Raw genomic sequence first — 13,618 nt, 5'->3', positions numbered from 1 at the left:
AAACTAATGGTACCAAAATCATTTTTTGGTACAATACGGTGCAGTTCTGCAGCTACCAGAATTACTGTGTTTCTGCTGTTACTCTACGTCATTAAACCACGCTCATGCTGCACAATCATGCGCAGTGGATGCTGGTGCCAACAGGAAGTAGCTGCATAAGTATTATACGACCAAAACTGGCTTCACTGCTCTCCATTGAAACCCGCGCTGTGGCATCGTCCAGTAATATACTGTCTATGGTTTAAATCCAGAGCTGCTCCTCTTGAAAGAGATGCAGCTTCATAATTAAAACCCCTCCCTCTTCTTCTTGCTCGCAATCACAGCGAGCTCCACTCTGTCCATATATTTCCTTGTTCCCTTGTTCCCTCCCCTTCAGATCTACAGTTTGAAGATGGGTGTGACCAACATGTGGTGAAGTGCCTGTGCTGACAGACCCCATTCACTGCAGAAACACATGCTGTTCAGATCAGAGCTCGAACTACTTTCACTTCTGAGAAAGTGAAACTCAGACAGTCTTTGCCACTGAGAGATGAAATGGCGCAGAAAGGAGTTCAGCTGGACCGAGAAACCTTCTCTTGTTCCATCTGTCTGGATCTACTGAAGGATCCGGTGACTATTCCCTGTGGACACAGCTACTGCATGAACTGTATTAAAACCCACTGGGATGAAGAGGATGAGAAGAAAATCCACAGCTGCCCTCAGTGCAGGCAGACCTTTAGACCGAGGCCTGTCCTGTTGAAAAACACCACGTTAGCAGTTTTAGTGGAGGAACTGAAGAAGTCTGGACTCCAAGCTGCTCCTGCTGATCACTGCTATGCTGGACCTGAAGATGTGGCCTGTGATGTCTGCACTGGGGGAAAACTGAAAGCCCTCAAGTCCTGTCTGGTCTGTCTGGCCTCTTACTGTGAGAAACACCTTCAGCCTCATTATGAATCACCTACATTTAAAAAACACAAGCTGGTGGAGCCCTCCGAGAAGCTCCAGGAGAACATCTGCTCTCGTCATGATGAGGTGATGAAGATGTTCTGCCGTACTGATCAGCAGTGTATCTGTTATCTCTGCCTGTGGATGAACATAAAGGCCACGACACAGTCTCAGCTGCAGCAGAAAGGACCGAGAGGCAGAGAGAGCTCGAGGTGAGTCGCCAAAACATCCAGCAGAGAATCCAGGACAGAGAGAAAGATGTGAAGGTGCTTCAGCAGGAGGTGGAGGCTATCAATGGCTCTGCTGATAAAGCAGTGGAGGACAGTGAGAAGATCTTCACCGAGCTGATCCGTCTGATGGAGAAAAGAAGGTCCGATGTGAAGCGGCAGCTCAGATCCCAGCAGGACACTGAAGTGAGTCGAGTCAAAGAGCTTCAGGAGAAGCTGGAGCAGGAGATCACTGAGCTGAAGAGGAAAGACGCTGAGCTGAAGCAGCTCTCACTCACAGAGGATCACACCCAGTTTCTACACAACTACCCCTCACTGTCAGCACTCAGTGAATCTACAGACTCATCCAGCATCAAGATCCGTCCTCTGCGCTACTTTGAGGATGTGACAGCGGCTGTGTCAGAAGTCAGAGACAAACTACAGGACGTTCTGAGAGAGAAATGGACAAAAGTCTCACTGACAGTGACTGAAGTGGATGTTTTACTGTCAGAACCAGAGCCCAAGACCAGAGCTGACTTCTTAAAATATTCACGTGAAATCACTCTGGATCCAAACACAGCAAACACACGTATGTTATTATCTGAAGGGAACAGAAAGGTAACAGCAATGAATGAAGAACAGTCTCATTCTAGTCATCCAGACAGATTCACTAGATGTTTTCAGGTCCTGAGTAGAGAGAGTCTGACTGGACGTTGTTACTGGGAGGTGGAGAGGAGAGGGGCAGGAGTTTTTGTAGCAGTTGCATACAAGAATATCAGCAGAGCAGGGGACGAAGGTAGATTTGGAAGCAATGACAAATCTTGGGCGTTATATTGTGACACAAACAGTTATATCTTTTTGTACAACAAACTCTACACTCCCGTCTCAGGTCCTCGGTCCTCCAGAATAGGAGTGTACCTGGATCACAGTGCAGGTATTCTGTCCTTCTACAGCATCTCTGAAACCATGACTCTTCTCCACAGAGTCCAGACCACATTCACTCAGCCTCTCTATGCTGGACTTTGTCCTTCTCTTGGAAGCTCTGCTAAGTTCTGTAAGCTCAAATAGTCAGAAGTCATTTCAGGGACAGTTGGTTAAATTCTGTGTTTTAATCCTTAAACTTCTTTTGTCTTCATGTTTGTTGCTGAGAGCTGATTGTTGTGGCATTTCTTCACTGCACAGAGATCAGCTGTCAATCAAACATTGTGGGCGGTACTTTGACGTCTTCTCATTAGTTGCTGTGTAAATGTTTGAGTTTCTTTAGGTGGCGCTCCTTCCTGTGTCTGTTTAGCCATGGAGGCTATCACTGCTCAGGATGACTTTTGTTCGCCTGAATTGACATTTCTCTACATGAAAATGGAAACTTCAACTCCCCACACGTCCACCATTGTGTCCCTGAGCAAGAAACTTAACTCCTAGTTGCTCCAGAAGCGTGCAACCTCTGATATAGCAATTGTAAGTCATTGTAATGCTCTAAATGTTTGGTGAATATTTGAACTGATGTAGTTAAGATTTTGCTCAAACACACTGATTGTGTGGATGAAGTGAAGTCATTTAACAGACTTTACTGACGGGATGTGTGAGCAAACTGAAGGTTTACATGATGAATAAACAAACATGTTTACACATTAAATGTGTATTAAAATATTTTCTCATGTTATATCATCTCTGCTGAGCCAGCACACATGTAGGCTAGTTTTAATTCAGTTATAAACTCCTGGACTTTAATAGCCATTTGGGACTGTATCACTGGATGAGAGGAGGAAGTGGATGAATGAAACTTACTGAAAACACTTCTGATCAGGCAGAAATCTCACCACAAATCCACAAAAATGTTCACTTCAGCACCTCAGATGAAGTGCAACACTTTCAGTTATTTACAGCAACTCAGAGCGAGACGCCGGTGTCGCATCAGCTGGGTGGAGTTACTCACCCCAGTCCACATGGCTGCAGTTATAGGCTACATTTATTTTTCACAGCATAAGAAAATTGATGTGTACTGTGAGAGCGTGTGAAAATTGTCAATAGCGTGAATCTAATGCTCAACGCCTGAGAGTTGGCAGCTCTGGTGTTACATTACTTAAAGATTAAACAAGCTAAAGCTTTACTAGTCTGCCTAACTGTTGGCTCCACCTTCACCTGTCATACATAGTTACGCGGTGCTTCTTAACGCTTGAAGTGGGTAATCAGTTGACAAGTTTGAAATATGCTTTCATGATAATACATTTATTTATCATGTAAATACATCTAAAAACTTGTTATTTATAAAAGACAGTAAGTAAAGTGTCTAACTTGATCCCATTTAAGGGTCAACCATAGACCTTTGCATGGGCCCCCCCCTGTGCCTTATGTACCCTTTCACCCCTCCTGATGGCGGGCCTGACACGGTGTATTCAGCTCCAACCACTGTGACAACAACCTGAATTGTTTGTGCGAGATTGCAGATACTGGCAGAATATAGAGACTATGAGGGAGCTGAGCACAAAACTCTCCAACGGCAGATACAATCAAAACAAAGTGGCATCATGTCAAGTCTTTCATTTCTCCATTCAAAGCTTCCTAGTTCAGTCTACAATAAGTTATAAAGGGAGGGGGCTTCAGCCTAGAGAGAGCAATACATTCATGTCCTGTGAGATTCAAAGATGAACAAGTAACTTATTACTTACAATAATATAGTTTCATTATATTTTATTACATTATTGGAGTTTCATCATCTTTACAGCAGTGATTAATGGATCTGTCTTTCATGTATTAATGGCTAATAATTAATATTGTAATCAATAAAACGTTTGAAAGATCACCACTGAAATAAAACATCTGTTAAAATCTGCCATGTATTGACAAAAGCGTGAAAATACTAAAAACGTGTTTGTTTTAAATTGTTTCTTTTATGTTTTACTGTTCAGTTTAAACTGCACTAGTGTTGATCTGTGATCTACAGGGTGGTCTGAATCTGAAAGCCTGAGCTCGATTGCTTCTGTCTCCACCCACTTGGCTGCTGAATAAAATCCCTGGTTTTCCTCATTAGACTGAAGTTCTCTCTGAGGAAACTTCACCTCCTCACTCTCCTGATTGTTTCTCCAGGTGTTTCAGGTTTAACGTTGGAGGCTATCACTGCTCAGGATGACTTTTGTTTACCTGAACTGACATTTCTCTGCATGAAAATGGAAACTTCTCTGAGCTCTAAATGCTTGTTCAATATTTGAATTGATGTATTAGAGATTCTGATTAAACCCACTGCTTGTGTGGATGAAGTGAATCTGTACCTGAAATCACTGAACAAGAGTCATTTAACAGACGTTACTGATGGTTTACATGATGAATAAACAAACATGAACAAAGTCTTTCCTTCCTGTCTTCATTCCAGGGTATCATACAGAGCTGATGGAGTTTTCTGTCACTTGTTGCTTTTTAACAACCAGCACTCACTCGGAGGCCAAGGTGCGTTCACTGACCTGGTTCAATAATAGCAGTGGTGATGGCTGTTTAACTGATGTCTGTGTGTGTGTCTGGCTCCACCTGGTGTCTTTTATTTTCAGCACAGAGGAAAATCTACATTGAACACTTTCTGCACACATTTTAATTTTTAGCTTCAGTATAATGTGCCTCTGCTGTGTGAAACCTTCTTTATAACATACAGAACTGATGTGGCAAGATACTGCAGTACTACTTCTTGTGAGACTCTATCAGTACGCTGCACCAAGTATCAATGTTTTCATTGCACACATGCTCTAAATGAACTCCCTGCATTAAGCCTGTCACCATTTCAGCGTCGTTCCTGTGTGAAACAATATTTTATTGAGCTGCGTTCTTTTGGTTGAAATGACAAATAGAGTTGAAGTTGAGCTTGAATGGAAGGTAACTGACAGTGAAAAAGAAAAACGGAGCAAGTTATCCAGAAAGCAGGAACATTCAAACTGTAGAGGCTTTGATGTCTTTAAAGTACTTTCTTTCCTTTTAATAATTTCAAACATTGTGAAGCAGTCACTTTGGGCTTGTGGGTTTGGGGTTGTGCGTGGTTATTTCCTGTTTTATTTTGTTAAACCCTTCCCCTTGTGTTTGTATTTACTTCACTTCCTGTCTTTGTGTCTTCCCACTCTGTGGCTGCATCCGACAAGTCAAAAAAAATCCCCTTTCCTAACCAACTTTCCTTGACCTGGATGGAAAAAGTCATGAGGTCAAGGAAAGATGTGAAGGAGAATCCATAAGGATGAAAAGAGGACGGCGGGTCTTTTCTAAGCAACGTAATTATGCAACGGCGGATTTTACTGACGTGACCTACCTGATTAGGTAGCCTACTTGATAACCAAGACAGCAGAAAGGATACCAGTCACTAATGGACAGGGTTGTCACATTGAGAGGCTGCCACAAATAAATCAGTGTGTGGGTAACGCCTACTGTAAAGGTCATCCAGCTGGATTTTTGCCTTTATTAAGGCGAGGGTGTCAGCATCTGTGACTGAAGTAAAATTAATTTGCTGAAGGCTGCAGTAGCTACACGCTGCAACATTATCCTCACTTTGATCACGTTACAAGACCAGTAACAGCTTGCATGGGTCTCAGTTATTGTTGACTGTTTAAGATATATGCATATTAGCAAGTTATGGCATAAGAGAGAAAAGGCTGAATAGCCAATGGTAACACGGTGATCAATCTCCTTTATCCGTCATGGTTGGTGATTTATTTTTGTTTTTATTTTAACACTTAATGGTTTAATTAAGTGTCTCAATGGCCCGAAACATAAAACGGTGTTGAAACAGTATTAGATTACAAAAAAGCCTAAAGAAAACAAACCAAAAGAATGAAGTCTGTGAAGATTCTGAGTCATCCAGGTCATTGTTATCCAACGAAGGTTAAAGTCAAGGGCAGCTGGACTTGGTCGTTAGGAAGATGCCAACGATGGTTGTCCAGTCTTGGCCACGGGTAGTTCTAACGACTGCTGTTACAACAACCTGGAACACTAACGAACCAGCGGTATCGATGGTCCTGTCAAACCCCACTGAGGTTAAATAGCTGAGTTTCCCTACCTCAGTCAGAAATGAAGAAGTCCTTTGGATGAGGGACGAAACGTCTTCCAGTATCTTCAACCAAGTCCAGTTGCCCTTGACTTTAACCTTCGTTGGACAAAAAAAGAGTGTGTTGGAAAGGACGCTGGTGCTGTCTGTTCACCGCTTCTCCAGTCGCGTTAAAATAACGCCAAGTTTTTAAGCAAACTTTTATTTTTCTTTTAACCTTGTTACTATTCAGGCCTCCGACCAGTGGACCTTTTTCAAATAACCGTTTACTTTTCGCACCACCGAACTGTGGATCTTTCTGGATAGGTATTAGGTAGTTTTCGAGTCTCAGCCTGGTTCCTGTGCCTGGGTGTTTATGTGGATTTTGTTTCATTACTGCTTTTCTGATGGTTTCTGGATTAATTTTGCCTGTTGGACTGCCAGCCTCACTATTTGTGTAAGTTTTTCATTGTTGCCTAAATAAACACTTTTAAACTGTACCTGCTCAGCCTTGGTGTCTGCATTCTAGGTCTGATCCTGTTTCCCTGGGTCTACACTTGTAACACCTCAACCAAAATCCTACTTTGACATTAATGCATGATTAATGATGATCTATTGATCAAATATATAATAGTACAACAGTCACAGGGATGTGTGTGATGTCCATGCAGTACTTTACTTTTAGTGCATATTTCTGATTATACTTTACAAACTTTTACTTATAACTGAGAAGTTGATTTAAGTAGGCCTACTTTTATTTTCCTCCACCACTGCTGATTTTTTTGCTGAATTGAGTGTTTTTCACAAACTCTACATTATGTTCCACTAGGCCTCCTCTTATTCACCTGACAGGAGGAGTGACTGAGAGCACCAGAGTCATGGCAGAGGTCAGTGAAGACATCATGCATTTTCGTATCACACTGCAGTCCTTTTGCCAGTTATAATCACCAGACTTCTTCTGTCACGGCCTATCAAAAAACATAAATATGGGCCGTAATAAGCTGCTGCATAATCGACCTATACATTAGTTTTTCTGGTGAGGACGAGCACAAAGAAATGCTCTTTTTAGGACAAAACAGATGATTGCTTTCCTTGCACTGTATGATTCTCAGTCACCTGTATTTTAAATGTTAAGTGAAGTTGAGGTTAACCGCACTGTTTGGGTTTTATGTCAGAAGGTTGTTCTCACATTGATGCATTTCTGTGAATTGTGTCGATGCTGATCAATAAAAATTAAATCCTTTATAGATATGAGAAAACAGAAAATATAGTGATCTGATGTATACATATTAATATGGTGGTGCAGCTAACCTCAACTTAATTTTGCAAGCTGTAAAATGACAGATAACACACATTTACAAATCATGAATTGTTTTTGATTCATCATTAGAACTCCAATAGCTGTTTTAATAACAGTGAATACCAACTGTTGTGATCTGAGTGTCAAAGTCCAACTTTTCTTACTGCACATTGAAAATGACAGATAACACACCCTGTCTTTCGCAAACAGCTCTGAAAGCCTGAAAACCCTTCCCTCTTTCTTAAACACAGCAAGCTCCACCTGATCGAGATATTTCTTTGTTCCTTATCCCTTGCAGATCTGCAGGTATAAGGATGTTGGGAAATGCAGCAGCTGATGAATGTCAGATTTGTTGTCCATCAGAGATTGTTTTTGTTAAGAGAAAGTGAAACTGTATTAAAACCCACTGGGAAGAAGAGGATGGAATGAAAATCCCCAGCTGCCCTCAGTGTAGGCAGACCTTCATACTGAGGCCTGTCCTGCTGGAAAAACACCATTTTGGCAGTTTCACTTTATCCACTTCAGTCCCTGTCAGTAAGATGTTTGTCCATTTCTCACTCAGAACGTCCAGTATCTTATTTTTAAATCCCGCCTGAAAACACATCTTTTTAAACTTGCATATCCCATGTGATCACTCAATCTTTGTTTCCAGTTATATATATATATATATATATATATTAGTAATAAGTAATTTATCGATTTATTGCTGTACGGTTTTATATTTTGACCTTAAGTGTTCAGAAAGAGGCCTATGAATAAAATTTATTATCTCTGACACACCTGCTGTCACATCCTCAAAGTAGCGCAGAGGACGGATATCGATACTGGCAGTGAGGAGGCGCCAACTAAAGAAACTGAAACATTTATCTAAATAAGTGTAAAGATTAAAACACAGAATTTAACCCACTGTCCCTTTAAATGACTTCTGACTTTTGCCTCCAAAAGTCCAGCATAGAGAAGGTACACTCCTTTTCTGGGGGGACTGAGGACCTGAGACAGGAATTTCTCTTTGTTGTACCAAAAGAAGTGTTTTTGTCACATCTTAATCCCTAAACTTATTTTGTCTTCATGTTTGTAGATGAGCGCTGAATGTTGAATTTCTTCACTGCACTGAGATCAGCTGTCGAGTTGGAGTGTACCTGGATCACAGTGCAGGTATTCTGTCCTTCTACAGCATCTCTGAAACAATGACTCTCCTCCACAGAGTCCAGACCACATTCACTCAGCCTCTCTATGCTGGACTTTGGTTTTATAAGTCTTATGTAGACACTGTTGAGTTCTGTAGGTAATAGTTCAGTAACTTAAAGTCGGGATTCTTCACAATCAAACATTCTGGGCGGTACTTTAACATCATCTCATTAGTTGCTGTGTAAATGTTTGTGTTTCTTTAGGTGGAGCTCCTTCCTGTGTCTGTTTAGCCATGGAGGCTATCACTGCTCAGGATGACTTTTGTTTACCTGAACTGACATTTCTCTGCATGAAAATGGAAACTTCTCTGAACTCTAAATGTTCAATATTTGTATTGATTTATTGATTGATTTGTATGTTTGTCTTCCACTACATGCAGCACACCTTCCTTCATCGGAAAATGTGTTCTCACTTTGTAAAGAAATCTATAATTACGTTTTGGAGCTCTGAGATTCTGACTGAGTAAGAGTGGTTTAAAGTCAACTTGTGTAGTCAAGGTGGAAGAGATCTGACATCTTATGAGAGGTATTAATACCTAAATATTTCATGTTCCCAGTACAAAGAGGGAAGGACTCTTGAGCTGCAGAATCCCACGCATCTAGAGATAGTGGTAGTATAGTTGATTTGTTCCAGTTTATTGTGTAGTGATGTAAATAAAATATTTCCTGTAGTGGCACAGATGGGTTTTGTTGATACAATAATAAATCATCTGCATAAAGACAAATTTTATGTTGTGAGCGGGCATCCTGAATTCCATCAATTTTATTGTTTTGTTGGATTGTTGCTGCAGTGGTTTGACGAAAATAGGGATGGTGAGAGTGGCCATTCTTGTCTCATTCCTTGAAGAATGAAGTGTGAAGCTAGGTGAAGTAGTCTGGTTTGTGATTACTGTGGCTCTTGCGGTGATATACTAATTGAGTTAAAGAACCTACAGCATTTCTGTTTTTGATGAAGCCTGTCTGATCTGGGTGAATTAGTATTGTCTGTTATTGTGGTTGCTAGTAATTGGTAATAATTTTTAAGTCAGTATTAATAAGCGAGAGAGGGCGGAAACTTGAGGTGTGTTGGCTTGTTGTTCTGTTTTAATAAAAGTGTTATGGCAGCAGTATTCATGTGTTTGGGTATGGTCGACATGATTTCTGTTGTTACTCTGAAATAGTCGTGATAGAATATCCCAGAAGTGTTTTTGGAATTCTGCCGGATGTTCATCTTGTCCAGGCATTTTATTTAGGGCTGTATAAAGTTCTTCAGAACTAAATGGTGTGTCTAAAAGACTGGCATGTTCTCTAGGTAGTGAAGGTAGGTCCAGATTCTCTAAGAAGAGGTCTATTTCTAATTGGTTGGGTTCATGATTAGAGAAATAAAGATTGCTATAGAAGTTATGAAAGATATTGTTTGTGCTGCGGATTGTGGGTTATAGTACCTGTTGCATTGAGGATGGATGGAATGATTGCTTTGTGTTGTCCTCATGGGAAAATAGAAGATGTTTTCTTCTGCAGACTTGTTGACACAAAAATGGAGATTGGAAAGAGAGGCTGCATGCTGCAACCCCATGCAGATGGTACAGAAGGGGAGGAGGAAGCATTAAATGCTTTTCCTTTTACAACAGATAGTTGTTCTTTTGTTTATTGTGTTCCTGGCGCTGTTCTTCACAAGGCATTGAGGAAATGGTTGTGGAACAAAGTTTACCAAACAGAATCATGAGTGGTTTTTCACTGGCTAACCCTACAGCTAACAGATAAGGTTAGCCTCCCTTTTGTTGCCGCAATGTAGGAAATGGGGGCGTTTCATACGGACGCTGAAGGGTACCTTTAGAGTAAAATCCTTACACTTTGTCACGCTGGCTGAAAGCGTCAGTTATGACGCATTGAGATGAGAACGTGTTGGATTACCAGTTAATACCAACTGTTGGGAGCTGAATGTCAAAGTCCAACTTTTCTTACTGCACATTGTAAGTGACAGATAACACACCCTGTCTATCGCAAACAGTTCCTCTGAGTCTGAAAACGCTTCCCTCTTTCTTTGTTCCCTCCCCCTCGCAGATCTGCAGGTATAAGGATGAAAGGCAGCAGCTGATGAATGTCAGTCACTGCAGCAAGTGAACAAGAGCAGAAGGATCTGAGACTTGTCCATCAGAGCACAGAGAGTTCCTGTTCAGAGAAAGTGAAACTATTTGAGTCATTGTCACTGAGAGGTGAAATGGCGCAGCAAGGAGTTCAGTTGGACTGTGTAAAATTCTCTTGTTCCATCTGTCTGGATCTCCTGAAGGATCCGGTGACTATTCCCTGTGGACACAGCTACTGCATGAACTGTATTAAAACCCACTGGGATGAAGAGGATGAGAAGAGAATCCACAAGTGCCCTCAGTGTAGGCAGATCTTCACACTGAGGCCTGTCCTGGTGAAAAACACCATGTTAGCAGATATTTTGGAGGAAGTGAAGAAGTCTGGACTCCAAGCTGCTCCTGCTGATCACTGCTATGCTGGACCTGAAGATCTGGCCTGTGATGTCTGCACTGGGAGAAAACTGAAAGCCCTCAAGTCCTGTCTGGTCTGTCTGGCCTCTTACTGTGAGAAACACCTTCAACCGCATTATAAATCCTCTGCCTTTAAAAAACACAAGCTGGTGGAGCCCTCCAAGAAGCTCCAGGAGAACATCTGCTCTCGTCATGATGAGGTGATGAAGATGTTCTGCCGTACTGATCAGCAGAGTATCTGTTACCTCTGCTCTTTGGAGGAACATAAAGGCCACAACAGAGTATCAGCTGCAGCAGAAAGGACTGAGAGGCAGAGAGAGCTCGAGGTGAGTCGACAGAAAGTCCAGCAAAGAATGCCACGACCAGAGCCCAGGACCAGAGCTCGATTCTTAAAATATTCACATGAAATCACACTGGATTCAAATACAGCAAACACGCATCTGTTATTATCTGAGGGGAACAGAAAAGCAACATTAATGAGAGAACAACAGTCTTATTCTAGTCACCCAGAAAGATTCACTTTTTGTTTTCAGGTTCTGAGTAGAGAGAGTCTGACTGGACGTTGTTACTGGGAGGTGGAGTGGAGAGGGAGAGGAGTTTGTGTAGCAGTCGCATACAAGAATATCAGCAGAGCTCTGAATGAATGTAGACTTGGATTCAATGACAAATCTCTGGCATTATATTGTGACTTTGACAGTTATAACTTTTGGTACAAAAATGTCCACACTCCCGTCTCAGGTCCTCAGTCCTCCAGAGTAGGAGTGTACCTGGATCACAGTGAAGGTATTCTGTCCTTCTACAGCATCTCTAAAACCATGACTCTCCTCCACAGAGTCCAGACCACATTCACTCAGCCTCTCTATGCTGGACTTTGGTTTTATTCTTATGATGACACTGCTGAGTTCTGTAAGCTCAAATAGTTCATCATACTTCATTTCAGGGACAGTTGGTTAAATTCTGTGTTTTAATCCTTAAACTTCTTTTGTCTTCATGTTTGTTGCTGAGAGCTGATTGTTGTGGCATTTCTTCACTGCACAGAGATCAGCTGTCAATCAAACATTGTGGGCGGTACTTTGACGTCTTCTCATTAGTTGCTGTGTAAATGTTTGAGTTTCTTTAGGTGGCGCTCCTTCCTGTGTCTGTTTAGCCATGGAGGCTATCACTGCTCAGGATGACTTTTGTTCACCTGAACTGACATTTCTCTGCATGAAAATGGAAACTTCTCTGAGCTCTAAATGTTTTGCACAAAAAAATGCATCTCAAACAGTCACGATTAGGGTTCCTGAAAACTGGGATTGATACTCCACCTTTTCCAGCACAGAAATACATTAGGAATGATTTTATAATCAAGATCTATATGAAATGCTTCACTCATAATTTATGGGTGGTAGAGAACTATGATGATGAAAGTTTTCTCTATTTCTTGTTATAGAATAATACAATATTATTAAACAATTCTAGGTGTTTGTGGTGTTAAATTGAGCAAATATGTTCCACTGTGATTACAAAATGTATGTGTGTGTGTATATATGTCAATCTCACAGTTGAAGCTTCACAGCAAAACGAGGATCATGCCATTTTCGCACATAAGGGTTCTCAACGTCTGATTTTACATAGAACTACAAGTATTCTGCCAATAAGTTAATATACAGCCTGTTAAAATATACAATTCAATGTTTAATCCTGTAAATAAACATGTAATAAGGAAAAAACTTTCAATAAATGTTTTTAAAGTGCATGAATAAATCCAAACCCTAACCCTGGGTCGTCAGTGCACATGTGTAGGCAAAACGTGTGTGTGGTGGCAGAAGAGGAACACTTGTTGAAGAGACCGAGCCCAGTTTCACTGTCGTTGTCCCCACCTCGCGGGACTTTTGTATAATTTATCACCGTTGATTAACCACACAAAGACTATTTTATCGTTTTTTTATATACTTGAAATAGACCCACGAGAAACCGCATCATGCATACAGTTGTCAGCAGCAAAAAAAAAGGGCATGCATGCAAAAAACTGCTCAAGGCCGGTGAATGGCTTTACATTACATTACAATACATTTAGACACTTTTACCCAAAACAACTTACAATTGCTATATATATGTGTCAGAGGTCGCACACCCCTGGAGCAACGAGGGGTTAAGTGTCTTGCTCAGGGACTCATTGGTGTTTCAGAGTGGATTTGAACCCCGGTCTCTCACACCAAAGGCATGTGTCTTATCCACTGTTCCATCACGATAGCAGGCAAAACAGACAGAGAGAGAGAAGAAGCCTCAGATTAGCTGGAAATTTACAACGTAAGTTGAATGAATAGAGACTGCAGCTCTGCAGCTTCTCAAGATCGAAGCGGAGCTACCATGTGTTACATTGTTTGAAATGGATCAGGTCACTAGCTCATGAACATAATGCTATTCCTGTCTTGGGCCCATCAAATGATGGTTTTGTTATCCTACCTAGATCTTCTTTGTATCTTCCCATAAAGCACTCATGCATAAGCATCCTGATGACCATCCTCATGTCACCAACAATAGCTCAA

General features: G+C 41.3%; 1 pseudogene; it reads left to right on the top strand.

The window, feature by feature from the left end:
- The first annotated feature begins 480 nt into the window (after window positions 1-480).
- Window positions 481-12,314, top strand: LOC119919368 (annotated as a pseudogene).
- Window positions 12,315-13,618: the final 1,304 nt, after the last annotated feature.

The sequence above is a fragment of the Micropterus salmoides genome, unplaced genomic scaffold (assembly GCF_014851395.1).
Source record: "Micropterus salmoides isolate LMB-PRFRI ecotype aquatic unplaced genomic scaffold, ASM1485139v1 Ms_hic_scaffold_27, whole genome shotgun sequence".
In the NCBI taxonomy this organism is placed as follows: Eukaryota; Metazoa; Chordata; class Actinopteri; order Centrarchiformes; family Centrarchidae; genus Micropterus; species Micropterus salmoides.
Note: the sequence above shows the minus strand (reverse complement) of the source record. Positions and strands in the feature narration are given on the sequence as shown.